Raw genomic sequence first — 18,087 nt, forward strand, 5'->3', positions numbered from 1 at the left:
AAGAGAGAGAGAGAGAGAGAGAGAGAGAGAGAGAGAGAGAGAGTGAGAATGATGTGCATATAAGGCCACTGTTTGGTATCAAACTGGAAACATTTCTGTAAAGACACGCTTGGCGGAACATTTTGAGCTGTCAGTTTCAATAAGACGTTCTTAGAAATAAAATGAGCTCCTCCTCAGCCCCAAATTCTTCCATCAGTTTGAACACATGCACTCTTATTGTTATAAATTAATTATTTACATATAGGCTTCGTATATATTTAAATGATAGCTCTTATAGGTTAATGTTCATCCCAGTGAGAGGCTTTGGGTGTTCCTAATATCTACCTGCAATACATTAAGCCCTCTATTGTTATATTGAACAGCAACTTCATCATCCCACTGCCATCTCATAGGTTTTTTATGCGCTGTTTACAACATTGACAAGAAATAGAATAACTTCCCTCTCAAAAAGCAAAAAGCCTTCCTAAATGATTTCATCTTTCTAATAAAAGCTCAATCTTGCTGTGATGTGTTTGGTGTTTGTCTTCAGGGATGTATCCATCAGATCCAGTTGACTGGTCGAGCGTTGGCAGCGCATTTCTCATCGGATAGGTGGCATAATAGCATATTCATTTCTTGTGTTTGTCAGTGGAGCTGCGTGCCTCTTTGGATAGTATGCTGCAGGCACGCCTCGTGCTGAATGCTGCAGCACAATAAAAACATGGAAGGTTGCATTCCCTCCTGACCTATCTCAAAGGGTGTGGGCCTAATAAAAGAGATATAAGTAGCTTGTCATCAAACCCATGTAGAGATGACTGCAGTGGCTGTTGGTATTTTTATTTTATCTGCAGCCATGAAATGAAAGCTACTGTTTGATTATACTGAGGGCAAGGCAAGAGATTCCTCATTCACTGGAAATTAAAGTCCATCCTCTGTACTCTGCTGGGTATAGTACATTGTGGTTCTGCTGGTTGTGGTTTTATTGCTTCTATCTTTTCATTATCTCAGCTAGGTGCTCTTAAATCTGTGAAGTTTCTGTTTGTCAAATTTTTTCATGACAGTAAGATTATCCAGAACAATCTGCTTATAATTCACAACTTCATCTAGCTGTGAAAGTTGGTTCCGTTGCAAAGGGAGTTCCTATTCTTGATGTAGAATCCATAGAAATGGTTTGAAAATGTGTTTTAAGCCACTGTGTACATAATTGTATATTATTTTAGTATATTTCTAATTATTATAATGAAGTCTAATGATTTTTGTATTGTATTTATATGGTGACATATACAGTTTGTCATGTCATGTCCTGCCCTGCGCTTAAGGTTTCATGTCATTCATTCATATTTTCATGTTGCATTCTGATATACTCACCTCCTCTCTCATTTCAGATATTTCACCTTCTGCCTTTTTGTGAGGCGACTGGAGGTCAAGCGTGATGATTAAGTTTGGGAAACAAAAGATGACAGTAATATACAGTATATAAGTACCAAGTTACGTGACCGGTCTAGTTTAGGCAAGAAAAGGTGATGGTTAGGGTTAGACATCAAAACAACTCGGTTAGGCTTATTAAAAATGTTGTGGTTTGGCTTAGTACTTCGAGGACACAGACACCACCTCTGGGACACGAATGCTGGTTGACCAGGGGTCCGTTTCACAAAGCAGGTTCAAAAAACTCTGAGTTTAACCCTGAACTCTGAGTTGAACTACTCTGAGATAGGAAACTCTGAGTTTTCGGTTCCAGAACAGCAGATTTGCTTTAGGTTGACTAACTCAGAGTAGTTTGACCTGGAGTTAAGCGTGTGCACCACAAGTAAAAAAAGACAGCATCAATGGAGCCCTGATTCGACGAGTCACCATGGCAACGGGGAAGCGGAGCGCTGCGCTACAACTGGAATTGGAAATATTAATGCGCTCATACGGAGAGTTTGAGCATGTTTACACCGCTGCAGCAGCAAAAGAGAGGGAGACGGTGCGGGAGAACATTGCGGCTCGGTTCAGTGCATAAGTTTAAATGTAGTCCTGTTGCAATGACAGTAATATCACAGGGGAAACTGCTTGAGTGGGAGCCTATTAGTTTATTTCATTTAAGTGCAACCCCGCGGGGGAGAAGCGCAGCTTAAGATGAAACATAAAAACATTTTTCAAACAGGTAAAACCTCAGCACAGTCTCATGGTGACGCCTCATTTTGAGCATGTTTTACATGGTAAAGTAAATATTACCGTAAGTGGCTGTTTTTTATACAACATATATATGTTGTATAAAAAACTCCCATTTGCAAAAAAGCGCAGCGCAACATACAATATCTGCTGTGATATAAGAGCATTACTGGTTGTTAATGCTGGAAATGTAAGGAGGGGTGAGATGGACTGTGACATGAAACGGTGTTGTGCCGTATTCAGCCCCCTCGCATTATAGGTGATATTCTGGATCAGAAGGCTATATAGGAGTAGTTATATAGGTAGGTAACCCAACTAAAAGCACACACTTTTGAAGCTATGAATAGCAAGAAAAGCTGGAATTATATTTAGGAAACGCTGAGTCAAATACATTCAACTTGCTCAAAAGATACATTTCATTCATTTTGTAATTATGGCTGCAGTACATTAAGGACGTCTATGCGCGGTCTGATAATCATCTCTCGACAAATATTTAATTCTCTTTGCGGCAATGCGTCACCTTCATCCACGGGATCCTTGTCAAAAGGACATGCCATGGTAGTGAAATAGTCACCACCTAATATAACTTCTAATGTAGGCCTACTGAATGATTTTTATACGTTGTATACAAAAACTCCCGTTTGCAAAAAAACGCAGCACAACACAGAATATCTGCTGTGATATGAAACGGTACCGCTCAAAAAGAGAATTGCCTGGAAATGCAAGAACATCTATAATAAATATTTAATTCTCCGCGCAGTAATTGTGCAGCTTCATCTACGGGATCATTATCAAAAGGACATGTCATGGTAGTGAAATAGTCGCCACCTAATATAACTTCTAATGTCGCCAAAACTCGCGTGCTGACTGAATGAATGAGGATATCAAACAACGTGTATGGCTGAAAGAGGGCGGAGACAGAGAGAAACTCAAGGTTTTCTGAGAAAAACCTGGTCCCGACCAGGTTAGTTTCAGAGAGCATGTTACCATGGTAACTGACCGAGAGGTTAAGTTACCTCTCTTTGTGAAACAGGCTAGAGTTACCCCTCTTTCTCTGGTTTGAGTTACCTCCCTTTGTGAAACGGAAAACTCAGAGTTTCCCTCATTTCAGGGTTAACATACTCAGAGTTTTCACTAAACCTGCTTTGTGAAACAGGCCCCAGGTGAAAGTCTTGTGCTTTGGGACCAAGCCCCAACCACAGTGACTTTCTGGTTGATCCAATACAGAAGTGACAAAAACTGCAGTTCTCTGAGTGGCCACTATTTGCACAATAGAGCAATTTCTCATTGACCCCCATGTTAAACAGGCTGTTTTCACAGCATAATTAAACCTATTTAAGACCTGGTACAAAAAACCTTTCTAGTCTGTATGTTTAGGTCATATGACAACACTTAGCGGGGTGAATCTTTTTTGTTACCAGGCTAGTTTTTATTTTATTGGAGGTTAAAGTTTATAAATAATTGGGGGCGTGGTCTCTTAAGTGACAGCTAGCCTCTGGCCCTCACTTCGCCTCAGAGGCTAGTTGTCAGAGTTAGCATACTAACTCTGTCATCTCGACTGCGGCCACTCGTGTGGTGGTGTTATCATGAGTGACAAGATGGATTGCTCTTCAATCAACTGTACAAAGAGTCTCTCATTCAGTTCTCAATGACCTCAATGGAAAACTCATTGATCTCTGTAGAGACCATAGTCATTGTAAGTGTTCTGCTTGTGGCATTTACCTAACATTCATTCATTCATCTTCAACCGTTCATATCAAAAATGTATTGCAGTTGCAAAAAAAATGCTTGTATAACGGCGATAACTGTGAAATTATTCCTTCTATTAAAATCATTCAGGGCAGTAAGTTAGCCCTTTCAGAGCACTCTCACAATATGTTTTACTACAGCTAAATTGTGCGTGTCCACTGTAAGTCCAGGAGATGTTTCCATTGACAACCATAGAACAAATGTGCCCCAGCCCTGATCTATGTAAAGCCAAAATATAAGAGCAGAATGCCACTCCCTTCACTCAGACAATTTATAGCTCCACCAGCCCCTTTATTTCCTATAATAAAGTCCCACTTAAAGCAGCATGAAAATGACATTGCCATTACTGAGCTCCCACTGCTGCTATCAGGCCAAAGTGCTGAAAAAGCCCAGCTAATTAATCAGAGAGAATTACAAGGTTTGCACATTCGGTTGGCTCTTTTTTAGAAAGAGGCTACTGAATGAAACAGCCTGTAAAAAGTGACAGAGACAGCAGACTAGCAGTTCAACAAAGACTGCTGTCTGCTCTCTGTCACTCTCTGCTTTTAGTAAACAGGAAGTGTGCTTAAAGCTATCTAACAAATAGGAGCAGTTAAATATCTACAGTGACAGATTATATTGTGTGCTGTGTAGTGCAACATGACAACAAAATATGTGTTATCATGTTCATCCTTGAAGTAATAATTATCAAGATGGATTGTTTCCTCCCTCCCTGTGCTGCTAAGCTCTTGTATTTACTGCACTTTTAGTCAAACATTTCACCTGTGAGTCAAACAAAGCACAAAATAATGTTTTTTATGCTTTTATGTACAGTATGAGTTTATGGTTACCTCATGCAGTTGCTGATTTATTCTTTTGTCATTGTTTATTATTGTATTTTAATGAATCATGCAGTACTTTTGGAATTACTTGTATCTAAATCTTATCATGCGAAATCAATATCATAAAAAAATCCATGTAGTCATTGTAATCATATATATTTCATTAATGGTTAAGCGTTTTTTTTAACAAGGTTTATCTGTAACTAATGTTACAGCAGCCATAGACTATATACATATTTGGATGTAGTCTCATAGGTTTCTGAAGAACCAAAATTAAGCTCAAAATGGGCATCTACCAGTGGGCAAGGCTGCCACCATCTTAGCAGTGTCAAATGTGCAAAGAGTCGGAGCGTGGTGGAGCCGAACGAGCACATGCTAACAAGCTAGGCTAAGAAACTAGCTAGACTACATCGGAGGAGAGGAAAACCAAGGTTGGCAGCCTAGAAAAGTACTTACTCAGATGCAATAACAACTCAAATTCAGGTAGCACAAACTGCAGTAGGTTTAACGTGTTTGGCAACAATAAGTCACGGCAGTCCAGTATAGAGTCCAGCATAGGGTCCAACACTAATGCTGTGGGTTGCGTTGCCTGAGTGTGGGTCACAGCTAACTGAAGGTTTCCCTCCCCCAACACCACTGTCATGTTACTTTATTCTTCTGATCTGGATCACATTCCTGTTTAATGACCACAGGCAGGAAAGATTTCCTTTGGCGCTCTGTGGTGCATCTGGGTGCGAGAAGTCTCCTGCTGTAGGTGCTCCACTGATGGGCCATTGTGACGTAGAGAGAGTGGGAGACATTGTCGAGGATAGACCGTAGCCTGGACAGCATCCTCCTCTCAGCCACGGTCGTCAGGGTGTCCAGCTCCTCCCCCACGACATCACCGGCCCTCCTGATCAGTTTGTTCCGCCTGTTGGTGTCTGCGACCTTCAGCCCACTGCCCCAGCATGTGACAGCAAAGAAGATTGCACTGGCCACAACGGACTCATAAAACATCCTCAGCATCATCCGGCAGATGTTAAAGGACCTCAGCCTCCTCAGAAAGAAAAGTCGACTTTGGCCCTTTTTGTAGCCAGCCTCAGCGTTTCTAGTCCAGTTCAACTTATTATTAAAGTACACCCTCAGGTACTTATACTCCCCTACAGTGTCCACAGGGACCCCCTGGATGGAGACCGGTCCTCAGATCCACTACGAGCTCCTTTGTTTTAGTCACGTTGAGCTTCAGATGATTCAGCTCACTCCAAGTGACAAAGTGGCCCACAACGGTCCTTTGTCGCAAATTCAAACATTTCAAGCATCAGCAATGTAACCTTTCCAAGCTTGGGATCAATAAAGTATTTCTATTCTATTCTGAAGAGTTCCAAATAGAAAGTAGTTATAATAAAAATAATCAAGGATGTGACAACATGAATGTTTAGTCGTTGGTGGTATAATTGTTCAGAACAACTATTAAATATCAGTTGGTGATGGTAGAGAAAAAGAGGGCAAGTTAATTTATCTGATAATGATGTTAACGATAATTTAATCATGACAAATAGTCATATTAAATTACGTTACTGAAATATCGAGTGTGGTGTGCAAGTGTTTGGTCTCCTTCATGCTGTGTCCATCTGACGTGCATGTGGGTGTGTGTGCGTGTGTGAGAGAGCAAGAGTTACTGAATGGGAGTGTGGTCGATGAGCCTGCCATCCAGACCAAAAGGCCAATGATCCTTTCAGTGGGTGGATGTCCTGATTGTTGGATGGAGTGGTCATTAGTCATTGTCCAGGCCGCCACCCTTTCCACCATCCGCTCATTTGTGTCCCATCTCCCCAGCCAATCATAGTCCCATTAGTCTTAATTTCTCTTTTTATAGCCAGGGCCTGCTCAGTCCAATCAGCTTGTGCTCTCATTTTCTTCACATTGGTTTTATCTACAAAATCGACAGAGCTGGTAGCCCTCCAGCTAGATACTTCCCTATCATTTACTGGGCCCTATTAACACACACAAAACACATACACATACAAAAAATATAAACATAAAATGACAACAAAAAGAAAATAAAGCTGTTTAGGAATACTTGAATGATGCAATTACATGCTGGAGTTTTGGTTCCATATTTTGCTGGCAAATAGCCTGAAGGCATACCTGATCTGATTTGTTCAGGAAAACCTCAAAGTGACAGTGGGAAGACCCAAAGTTGTGTATGAAATGTAAGAAAGTGAGAAGTAAGAAAGTTAAGAGATTTTCTGCTGGAACTAACCTGGAAGTAATTCAAGCTTAATTAAATTTTGACATATACCTTGTATGTATCCTTGTAAAGTTGATGGGCCTTACTGTGAGCAAACTCTTTCTTACCATAAGCATTCATTGTTTGCCATGTCTGTGCTTTTTGATAAATGTAAATCCAATATTCACCCACCTTTTTGCATGTCACACTTAAATGTAACTGTTGCATAAAGCTTTCTTATGTTATTTAGTAGTTTCAATTAATCTAATGGAAATCTGACGTCAGGGCTCAGTGCAAGTATTTTACTCGCATTTGTCCCTAAAAATTCAACTCATGAACGAATTAGAGCCTGTCTGGGAGTGATTGACATTCCAAAGCCTGCCTCAGCAACATTCTGAACCAATCACAACAACCCAATGAACTTTATTGCTGTATAAATTCCTTGTGAATGGAGGGCTCAACACTCTTTCGGAAAAAAATGATTTGCTGTTTTTATAATAACCTTGTTAAACGTTAAGTAGTCTGGTTTTCTTTAATAAAGAACACAACAAGAACTATTGTTAAACTAACTTTAAAAACTTACTTACCTTACATACCCAACTGCATTATTACTAGGCAAAACAGGAATTCAGTGAAGCTGGCAGCAACCAAACGCTTACCTGTGTAAAAAAAAATAAAAAAATGCACCACAGTTACATATGCTGAGCTTCCATTCCCCATGTATTTTGGCTGTTTGCTCATTTTCTGTAACCAGTGAAGCATGGTGGAATTAGCAAGATAGCTAACATGCCAGCCGTTTAATTAGTAAAACTCCATCCAGACACTCTCACAGGTGTGCTACAACAAAGCTCTCAGCTCAGAATTAGCCAAGGGGGAAAGGTAGCTTACTTGTCTACCTCAAATTAAATCAGCCTTAATATTTACTGTATGTAACAGACAAGCTAAATTAGACAAGTGTAATCTGACAATCTTAGACTAAGCTCAGACTAGTCTTAAACTAAGTTTATGCAACTAGCCCCTGGATTGGTCTTCCTGATAGAACAGCTTTTTGACTGAAAATTGAAATGAGGTTGAACCAAATAGTTAAGTTGCAGCAGTAAAACCAAAACTTTGAGCTGAAAGATGCTAACACGCTCCATTGAGCTGAGGGTGATAATTATTTGTTTTTCAATTCAATTCAAAAAACTTTATTTGTCCTCGGGGGGCAATTCAGGGCACACAGAGCAGCAAATAACGACAGTGCAACTATACAAAAACATTTTAACCTAACAACAAGAATAAAGTGTAAAAGAAGAATAAGTGTCAGGATGTTAGTGTGTTAGTACAGGTAGAATAAGTGTCAGGATGTTAGTGTGTTAGTACAGTTTAGATACGGAGAACATCGTCGGCGTGAGATGTAGAAAGACATGCGTGTATCAGATGTAAGCAGACATGTGAACGGGTGTATATGATGTAAACAATGTAAACATGCAGTAGACTGTTGAAACAGGTATGAACAGAACTGTAGTGCAGAAAAGACATGAGATGAGATGAGGTCAGACATGATACATGTGTGTAATGAGCAGACGTAAACAGAACTTGTTTGTTGCACGCGGCCCCTTTCACAGTGCACACAAGGCTTCAGTCACTCATATTTTCAATTATAGAGGTGCAAAAATGCCCTGTCAAGAAAGGACACAGAAAGCACACAGTCCTGTTGCATATGGGACACAGCTAAATAATTTCACTATAGTGTTCATTTGACCGGTCTCATCAGAAAAAAATCCCAAGTTGTTGGAACAAATCAAAACTACCTGAAAGTGTTTGTGAAAGGGAGGACAAGTCCATCAAAATTTTGTCTACAGAGACCCACCGACCTTTAACGTTCTTGAATGCCATTGTGAATGAAAGAAGTCATTGCCATTATTGCTTTTCATATTTCACATTTCTTCTTTGACATCAAAGTTTGCCACTTGGTACGCTTTGACTTCTGTGGTACTTTACATCTACCCATCAGGTTTATCACAACCTTTGAGACATTTGTTTGTATTCTTGTTTTTATGTCTCTTCAGAACAACTCTGGCTAGATATATATTGCATAATTAAAAGCCTCTATCCAACACAGTGTTTTTGTTTTCGTGACTTAATTTCTCACATCTGACAAAATGCCCGTGGTGAAATGAGAAATGGATCTTAAATTGAAATTGTATTTTTCATTATGACTTCATATACTCTGCGCAGATGGAGAGAGGTTACAGGAGCAAATGTCACTTATTGTTTCCACTGCATCCCTTTTTTCCCTCTAACACTCTTCATTATGGCTTTATTTGTTTGAGAGATGCAATCTTGTTTGAGCTCTGTTTTCTCAGCCTATGGAATGGCTGCTCTGAGGGGACTCGCCAGTCTCTCACAATAAATGAGATGTGGCATGACAATCTGTGGTAAGAGGCTCAGGTCATAATAAGTGCCCTCATACATAAATTACCTAGCTAATGCACAGCTAATCATCCAGACAGACGGAGGGCAGCACCCGCTGGCACTGTATATGTGCAGTTACATTGAATGAAATAGGATTGACAGCAACAATCAGACTTTAACGATGGAGCTCTGCAGTTGTCTCCGTAGGCCTCTCTGTGAACTTCTTGCTTGGCATTCTCAAGGGAAAACCATAATTGTGCGCAGGGTCTGTGAAGTTTATGCAGTTGGTAATTAAGTGATCACAATGAAACTATAAATGTCTTGAATGTACAAAAAGTACAAACTACTACCTATTTCTAGCTCCGCGGCAGTAGGGGGTGGTCGTGAGCCACTTCATTGTTTGCCAGTCATCATAAAACATGAAGAAACCAAAGAACAAGAAGGCAAGTGACCACAGCAAATATGTCGGAGGAAATGCAACAACCGCAATCCACTGGAACATTGACCATTAAAAGTAAGCAGAAAAGAGTAAAAACAGCAAAGATTTAGCAGGCCAATATAAACAATATACGTAATACTTTGTAATATATGACATATTTCTGACTATCTGATAGTTGTATGGTTAAACCATTAAGAAAATACATTTCCCCACCTCAGACAGGAAATACAAATTAATATTTGCCATTTCGTTCTTACTTAAAGTCATTTTGAGTTCAACTCCTTTCACAGACAAAATAAACAATGTACAAATAATGTAACTAGTCCATTATTTTAAGGGTAAAATATCAATTGACTTATAATGTGACATGCATTGTAAAAACCTTTAATAAAAACACACACACACACATAATATGCTCAATGTTGAGCTCTAGGGATTCGGTTTACAAGTGATGATGTGGGCTCTACGGTTGGGAGTGTACTCTGGAAGTAGAAGGTAGGAAGGTATAAGATAGTTTATCTTTATGACATTGTCAGCAATCTTGAGTAGCCACAGAAATAGAATTGTTTTTATGCATGCGAAAGCATATAATCAATGACAACACTGTAGCGAAACAAAACTCAACCCCCAAACTGGTGCACTTCTGAAATAACCTGCAACTTACCAGGCTCACCAACCTCTGATCAAATATGAATCAAGTTTCTGTCACTGTCCTACATTTTCCTATTTCTCACCTTAAATGTTATTAAGAAACCCATTTTAGTGTACTGTTCAGCTTTTATTTGATAAACTGTTATTAAAGTTTGGAAAACCGTCAGCACTACGTCGTTTTCGTTGCTCTGATTGGTTGTAGGTCCATCTAATTGCATCAAGAGGCATCGCTGGTCTTCACTGTTGATAACACCCATTGGAAATCAAAAATTAACTGAGAGGTTCCAGACTAATATGCATTTGTGAATTAGTCTGGTGATACCAGGGTAATGATAGTCCACCCACACAGGTGTTTTCATGTACAGTATGTGTGCGGGTGTGTACAAATTGGGCCTGACTTACAAAGTACATCTACATGATTTACATAAATGTAACAGGTATGTGTTTTTATTACACCAGCTACTAGGAGACAACTTGCTCCCTCAAAGTAAGCTCTACACAGCTTCAACCTGAATAGAGGTTTACACTGCCATAGTAATTGAAATAGCTGTGTGGGTGTGCAGGGCATTTAGGACTTTCTTTCAAACTTGTTTTCTCAACAGCTTTATCTAGATCCCTTAGTAATCCACACCGAATCATTGGACTATTAAACATCCTGTCTGCTTTTGAAAAAAAGCTAAAGTTAGTGCTGTTTAAACATTTTATGGCATCATCTTCTATTTTACATCTTACATACCATCACAGCTGGATCCAGCATCTTGGTTTATTTACTGTAGCCTTAATAGTTGGTCTTAAATCCAGTTCCAGATAGTTGTGGGAGGAAAGCCCTAAATATGTCTGAAACCTGCACACACACGCACGTGCACACACACACACCTGTGTGGACAGTGGGAACACATTCATATCACAGTGTCATCATGTGCAGTGATATTAAGCACTTTGGCGTCGTTATTGGGGCTGACGTGTGCAGCAGATTTAATGGGAGTCCATTTTGTGGGGGGAAAACATGGTGTAAATCGAGTGTGCGGGGTAATTTCAGAAGTGGCTGTGGGAGCAGGCTGACACTGCAGTAAAGGGATGAGGTATAGAGCAAGCCCCGGGGTGCCTGGCAGCTCCTCAATAGATGTGTCAGACTGGCTCACAAGGGAAGTTTTACTGCCAGTCTGATTCAGTCAATGTCGATGCTCCATCGAGGAAGCACAAAAAGCACAGATGTACTTACGTCTGCCAAGTGTGACAATGTCAATAAAATTCTCTCTCTATCTCTCTCTCTTTCTCTCTCTGTACCCAAACACATATCAGAGAAATTCTATGCCTGTGAGGGCTTTTTATTTTCTCCATCTATCACCATGAACCCAAAACTTAAACCCTAAGTACAAGGACAAGTTCACTAATTTTCATTCTTATCTTTATATATCCATCATTGATTTACATACTTATTAGTTATGCTCGACAGTACTCTGTGTATCTTGTTAGATGCCACCTCCAACCCTACACCTAGTGACATAAGCACATGGGTTGCTAAGTGATAGAAAAACTCTTTTACAAGGACCAGTTCGGATTCAGAATCAAGTTATATTAAAAATGAAATGTATTCTTGTGCAAGTGAACACATAGTATCCTTCAACATCAGTGTCTCAAACATGTTCTGAGCGCAGTCCTCCTGAATCCAGTCATTTAACATACATTTGAACAGTAACATTGTCCTGGTGATATATTTAGAAAAACATAGTAAGTTATTGGCTCGTCCCATAGCAATCCACCATCTCACCGACTCTCCTCAGAATACACTGTGTGAAAAGGTCCCTTTTCTCACAGTGGAATTCAAAACACAGCCAGAGTTCACACATATAATAATAATAATAATTACATGTCTGCATTTTTTTCACTATGTTAGGACAATTCTTTTTTAGGGAAGAATATATATGATGCCAGAAAAGCAAAGAAAATGCCAGAGTCCTGTTTGTCTGATACTTAAAGATTTAAATTACTTGACCAAAGAGAAAGAAGAGTCGTCAACACAAAGTGGTGCGTGAAGCCACCTCAATTCTGAGGCTCTAACAGCAAAGCCCCGATTCTTATACTAGGAAGGTGGATCGAGACAGCAATGAGATGTAAGATGTCTCGATCCATTTTAGCCTATGAGATGTGTTTACATCTCATAGGCTAAAATGCATAAACTTTAAGAAAGTGACGGTGAGTGTTATCATTTAAGTCTGCAGTGTCAGATTGAAGGTGGGCCAGGGAGTTTTCAGGGCAGCCTGACTGACACAGAAATAATCAGAGCAGAAGCCCACTATACTAACGAGGATTGGACATTAACCCAAACTGTTTAGGGAAAAATGTAAGTCTCCCTATCACTATTAACGGAGAAATCCCTGACAGTCGCTAGCAGTCCACCATTGCTGTGGGTGCATCCTTGATTGAGTTCATAGACTACTATGAAGTATTAATTTTCCAACTAACTTTGGATAAAACACTTCTGCAGGTTTGAGCTTAAAGTGAAATTCCGGCATAAAATCATCCCAGGGTCTTTTTCGGCAAATACACTCATCGAATAAGCCATTGAGACAATTTTTTTATGTAACAACTATTAACGGAGAAATGCGGCTAACACTGATTAGCTTGGGGTAGCGCGGTGAAGGCATTAAAATGCTTTTTTTTAACCACTAATACTGCTCACGATAACACCAAACCTTTGCAGTAGCATGATAAGAGACCTTACATGTAATCGAAGCACCAACAACGTAGTAAGTGAACCTGGAGTTTATTAAAAGAGTGTTTTGAAGGACTGGTTTAGATTGATACCAGCTTCTCTCATAGTAAAGTCCATTCAAGTCAATTACTAAATGCAATCGAAAAGGAAGGAGCCTATTGATGTTTCGGTTAATGTGTAAGGACTCGTATCATGCTACTGCAGAGGTTTGGAGTTATTTTGAGCAGCATTAGTGGTTTTAATGCGTTCACCGTAATGCCCCGAGCTATCCCCGAGCTCTTAGCGACTCTACCGGATTTCTCTGTTAATAGTTGTTGCAAGAAAAAAATGTCTCGATGGCTTATTTGATGAGTGTATTAGCCGAAAAAGACCCTGGGAGGATTCTATGCCAGAATTTCACTTTAAGCTCAAACCTGCAGAAGTGTTTTATCCAAAGTTAGTTGGAAAATTAATACTTTATAGTAGTCTATGAACTCAATCAAGGATGCACACACAGCAATGGGGTCGAAACATTACTGTATGTCATGATAGCGTATAAATTGTTGGAAATGGTGAGTTCTGGTCACAGAGAGAGGGATGACTCACAGGTGAATGAAATTACTTCAATTCAATTCAGAGGTTCATTAAAAAAGTATTAAAACAAACTAATTAGTTGAGTATTAATAAGCCTTCATTCATTATTTTCACATCTTAGTGGCTAATTTATGGATTTATGTATATGTATCTATTTATTTAATCATGTACACTTTTGATGCGCCATTGGGTTGGACAAAATTAGTTAATCTTCTCTAAAGACTCCAGCTATTAGACACATCTTTCCAAAAAAGTCAGGATACCAAAATAAGAAAAAGAGAGAACAATTATTGAAGGTCCACTAATTAAGTTTTCCAGAGCTTCCAACCACAGCAAGCAGAGTAAGTAGTGAACCTCATCTATGTAAACATTATATATATAAATCTACCGCATATATTCAGTACTTGTTATGCAGGGTCACATTAATGAAGCAGTAATATTAATCCAGAAAGATCACAATTGTTTTGGATGGCACTAAGCTCCCAGCGGTCACGGGTTTGACTCCAACCTGCAGCCCTCTGCTGCATGTCCCCCCTCTCTCTCTCACCCCATTTCCTGTCTTTCCTATGTAATAAAAGGCTTGAAAAACTGCCAAAAAAATAATTAATAAAATAAAATAAAATACAATGTGGACTGTTGTTGGTGACCAAGAGGTGTTTATTTCAGTTCTTGAGTAGCTGACTGGACTTGTGAAAACCATGGATGGATGCTGTATGTCACCCTTTTTCATACTTGAAAATATATTGCAATGTAATTTTTTCCCTAATATCGTGCAGCCTTATAGCATATGTGACTCTGCTGGATGTTTCCACAGCCAGGTGCCCCTTTCACTTTCCTTTTTGTGGCTAACTTTGCATCAGGCCCAACTGCCCCACTGTGAATAACGAGCACAACCTCTGTGGGGCGAGGGGCAGGCCCTAGCGTTGACATCTCATTTGGGGAAGAGTTGCAGGTTCAGCCCATTAGCCTCAATCCTCTGAAGGCTACACCATTGTATGCTGTGTCTTTCAAAGGAATCCCATATATTAAATCTTGATCAGTGGGAAAGCATTGCTGCACTGACTTCTACGCTCGTGGCTGTTTGCTTTTGTACTTTGATGTATTTTTGGATGTAATGTTTAATCTTAATCTTAATCAATATTTTTGAGCAGGCAGCACACTCTACACTAACATCTCAGCACTAAACAGCAAAAAGTAGCTGATGAATATAGTGTATCATTTAGTAGCTAAAGCAACACAGTTGCCTGAATAAAAAGCTCTGCTTTGTAAGTTTCTGCAAACCCCAGATATATTGAATACCAACCCTACGCATCACATTAGACACATTTTGATGCTCCACAAGTCTCGCAACTTTTTTAACATTATGAATTCAAACAAAGACTATTAGCATTACTTAGGTTTAGGCAAAGTAAAAGATTGTGGTTTGGGGTAAAATAAGTGTCTGTTGTTATGTCATTAAGTTTCACTTCTCACATGGAACAGGACATGGATAGGACACAAACTACGGTCTACTGGGTGAAAGTCTGATTTGTGTTTGACCCCAACATCTAGCCCGACCTCTCCCGCTGAGTTTGAAGCTTGTTATACTATGAAACCTGACTTCTGGAGCCCTTGATCTGAAAATGTAAAAAAAAATGTTGTTAATTGGAGTAGCATAAAAGCCCGATACACCGCATACAGACTTGAAAGGTTGCCAAAAATGCTAAATATCAATGTTTCTGTGGTTTTTCTAGACAAACCACAGCTAAAAAGATTTTTGTTGAAGTGCCCTTGTTATTTAAATATCTTGCCAGTACAGCAGTGGTATAGCCACAGTAAATATTCTAGCAAATCTGAACAATAAAAACTAACAATATTTCAACATAAATCAAGAATGAATGCTTTGTTCTCTAATTTTGATCTCCACTGTAAATGCTTCCATATTGATTTATTGACAAATGTAGATAACAGAAATACACAGATAATTCATTAGAGTACCTTCTGATAATTGTTAAATTATAATGTGTTTGTACTAGTTTAGAACAAACTGACCCAAACAGAAATTAAGAGAAGATAGTAGGTAGTATTATTATTGCTATTGAAATTACTTCGTTAAATTACTTCGTACGAAAAGTTATGGACAGATATTTGTAAAACGGTGAATTAAAGTCGTACAAAGATGGTCGGTAGTCGGCCGCTAAAAGCCGGTGAACCGGAAGTGGCCCATGGAATCTACGCACCACAAACACCTTTATGTGACCGATTTTAGCCTACAAAAGGAAAAACATCTTGGTTACGATTAGAAAAAAGTATGTGGTCTGGTTTAGTATGTCCATGACACAACCGCATGACATATATATATATATATATATATATATATATATATATATATATATATACTGTATATATATATATATATATATTTTTTTTTTTTTTTTAATATATATATATATATATATATATATATATATATATATACATATATTTAATTTTTTTTTATATGTATATATTCAAGTGAGAGTGAGGGCAGCAGTAAAACATTTAACCTCATGACTACAAAGTCCTGTGAGCACAATAATATCACAATAAAAACAGTCCAAAACAGAACATAATTCACATTGGTAATTAGTCTTTACATGAGACTTGTGGTTTGATACATTTCCTTTGCAGCTGTCAGCATTACATAAAAGGTTATTTCAAGCTGAGTCTCAAGTTGTCTAAATTTAAACTTTCTGCATGCCCCAGCTGTGCAACAAACACAGCACTTCCTCTTTCATTGCAAAGAGAGAGTGAAAATGTCTCAACCTCTGGTCAAAATAACAAGTATGCTGCTTTCATCCTGCACACACAGAACAGAGAGAAGTCAAACACAAGGCCCAGCAGCTCTTTCATCCAAAGCAGAACATATAGACTTAATCTGTAGTTACAGGCACATTTTATTAGCAACTAAGAGGTAAGTTAATAAAAAATACAACTGTTACGTATTGTAGTTACATTCATGTATAGTGGAATGTTTTCATCAATATTGGGATGCGTCTTTTTTCAGATATCCTCAACATGGCATACAGCAAAAAGATGCAGCACTTTTTTTATTCCGCGTTGGTGATGTCAGTCGTTCTTACCTCAGCTCTGAAAACCCTAGACTCAGACCAAGAGCTGCAGGACAGCGGATTTGGTCAACCACCGCCTCGCCACGGCCTCAAGTTGCTGGTGTGGTACGTTCAGGACTGCCTGGACAACAACATGATGTCTCTGTGCGACCCCATTCGAGGAGACTACGGATTTCATCTGTTTCGGAACCTAGGGCCCAGCCGTCTGCTTCCAGCAATAAAGGACAAAAAGCAATACTACACCATTGGAAACCTCCACTCTCCTCATGCCGAAGACCTGCCGTATGATGTCAAAAAGTACTACAACCGCAGCGACCCTGAAAGTAACAAAGACAGAGTTTTGGTGAGATACAACAACAACAATAAACATATTGTCCAAATCTATGCATCTGCACATTATAATCCAAAAGAGACGTACATAATTGGACCCAATCTTCTTGCCTCTCTTCGGAAGCAAAAAGCCCAAATTAGCATAGAAATGTGATGTACTTCTGATGTAAATTCTCTCTGTGACAACTTTAACAGCTCTGTGATTTTTCAAAAAAAATGTGATGGAATTTCAAACATTTTTAAATCAATCATGATTGACATATTAGTGTGCTGCTTTTATTTGTAGTTAGAATGCAAAAAGTGCCAGCCTACTTTGATGAGCTTATTTGAAGGCTTGAGTATGAGTCATGAAACTAACCCTGCACAACCTGTCTGCTGTAAACTATATACATATAGTATATATGCATATGCTTTGGTTTTCTGACAAATAAAATAAATGTTCAAATTTGCTGCATAAGTATTTTTTCTTCAATAAACTATACGACAATTCACCATGATGTTACAAAAACAATATTCTTTCTTCCGGATGGCAAAAGCTGAAGCGTTCTCCGATTGCACCATTAGTAATCTTTAGAATCTTGATTAATATTTGACCAGCACCGCCTAGTTGGACAGTTTAAACTGTGTTTCATTAGCCTGGTAAGCTGCACTGGACTGAGAATGCCAGTTACGTTCAGTAACTACGTTAGGTAACAACATTCAATCATGAAGCACCTCTGTCAGTTATTGTCTTAAACCCGCACATGAGATAAAGGGTTGTGATTGGTCCGGCGAGGGCCTGGTCATCTGGTAATCTTTCTGAATGTGAGGCAAATGAAAAATGAGCACAGTTTTTCAGGAGTCAGGAACTAATAAATGAGTTAGGAGAGACCTTTTTTAGTTATGTCAAACAACAATGTTAGGATATCTTCGCTCAGTCGTTGAGTCTCTGTTGGATGAAATAATATAGTCATGATCTCATAGGCATCCAGTAAACTGGG

Source organism: Echiichthys vipera (assembly GCF_963691815.1).
Source record: "Echiichthys vipera genome assembly, chromosome: 8".
NCBI classification, from domain to species: domain Eukaryota; kingdom Metazoa; phylum Chordata; class Actinopteri; order Perciformes; family Trachinidae; genus Echiichthys; species Echiichthys vipera.